This window comes from Chrysochloris asiatica, unplaced genomic scaffold, assembly GCF_000296735.1.
Source record: "Chrysochloris asiatica unplaced genomic scaffold, ChrAsi1.0 scaffold00183, whole genome shotgun sequence".
NCBI classification, from domain to species: Eukaryota; Metazoa; Chordata; class Mammalia; order Afrosoricida; family Chrysochloridae; genus Chrysochloris; species Chrysochloris asiatica.
The window spans coordinates 5,706,570-5,708,665 of NW_006408701.1; positions in this window are offsets into that span (position 1 = coordinate 5,706,570).

Consider the following 2,096-nt stretch of genomic DNA (forward strand, 5'->3'; position numbering starts at 1 on the left):
CTCCCGTAAAGATTTACACCCTCGGAAACCCTGTACAGGGTCGCTATGGGTCGGAACCGACTCGACAGCACTTAACAACAACAACAACAACATCATCCTCCATATAGTCCTGATCTTGCTCCATTGGACTTTCACCTGTTTGGTACTCTGAAAGCAGTCCTTTGAGGATGAAACTGACCTCTGATGAAGAAGTGAAGATAGCAGTGCATTCATGACTTGAAGCTCAATGTAAAACATTTTTAAATAAGGGAATATGAAAGCTTGTTGACAGATGGCCAAAGTGTATTGTAAAGCAAGGAGATTATGTCAAAAATAATGTGTCTTTTCAAAAAGGTTATTAAAATAAACTCTATAACCAGAGCACAGATAATTTTTGACTCATCCTCATAATTCACCCCTAATGTAATGGCTGGAACTGAGGTTGCCTTGGCAGGGACAGAACAAATGATTTCACAGGCCTTATATGGCCCACGGGCTGGATTTTCTCCACCCCTGACCTAAAACAACCAAAAAACAATACATGGAACTAAAAACTAGCAAAATATAAGAAACAATAGTTTTTCAGACACTGGATATCAGAAATTGCCGGACAGTAATCCCTGAAAGATGGGATGCAAAGTGACCCTTTAATTGTCACAATTTATTGCCTTAAAGACAGCAGGGGAGTGGAGGGATTAAAATAAAGGCTTGTACATTTGTTGGGTTGAGGAGAAATAGCTGAGAGTTTAGGGAGTTCATAAAATGGAACACAGAGAAGAGAGAATTGCATATAGGGGAAACCACATACATCTGCAGAATGAATACTTAAGATCCCCCTTAAGTAACCAGCAGAGTACTAAGGAGTACATACGTGTGAGGACATTCCCCAAGCCAGCAAAGAACCATCTGAAAAAAAATGAAGGATGCAGAAGCTTGTGTCCACACAAGATTGAAAGTATGTCTGCCTTCACTAGCCAGACTGAAAGACCTCAATTTGTGAGGCAGAAGGGTCTTTTCTCAATGTTGTTGCTGTTGTTTAAGGTGCTCTAGAACTGATTCTGAGTCACTGACAACAGAAGGAAACATTGTCCGGTTCTGCATCATCCTCACAATCGTTACCTTTGAATCCATTAATGCTGTGACATGTCAGTCTATCTTGTTGGGAGTCTTCTTCTTTTATGCTGACCTTGCATTTTATCAAACATAACATCCGTCTCCAAGGACTGGTCCCTCCTGATAACATGTCCAAAGTATGAGAGATTAAATCTCACCATCCTGGCATCTAAGGAACTTTCTGACTAATTCTTCTAACACAGACTTATTTGTTCTTCTGGAAGCCCATGGTACTTTTAATATTCTTCTCCAATACAATAATTCAAATGCATCAATTCTTCTATGGTCTTCTTCATTCATTGTCTAACTTTCACATGCATAGGAGTCGATTGAAAATACCATGATTTGGGTAAGACACACCTTAATCCTCAAACTGACATTTTTGCTCTTGAACACTTCAAAAATGTCTCTTGCAGCAGATTTGCCTAATGCAGTAAGTACATTCATCAGTTGACTGCTTCTTCCATGAATGTTGATTGTGGAAGCAAGCAAAATGAAAATATTTGGCAACTTCAATCTTTACTCCATTTATCATGATGTTTGTTATGTATTGGTTCAGTGATGAGGATTTTTGTTTTCTTTACATTGAGATGCAATCCATACTGAAGCCAGTGGTCTTTGATCTTCATCAGTAAGTATTTTAAGTCCTCTTCACATCCAGCAAGCAAGGTTGTGTCGTCTGCATACCACAGGTTGTTAATGAGTCTTCATGCAGTTCTGATGTCATGCTTTTCTTCATATAATCCAGCTTCTGGGATTATTTGCTCAACATACAGATAGAATACGTATCGTTAAATAATAGACTGCTGGCACACAACTTTCTTGATTTTAAATCATTCAGTATCCCCTTGTTCTTTTCAAAGGGCTACCTCTTTTTTTTTTTAAGTTTTATTGTGAATTATGTGATCGTTTACATGGGAGAACAGTAGTTTTACATTCATCCTATCATATAGTGTTTCATTGTCATGGTTACAATCCCCTCCATGCATCATCAACCAACCAAA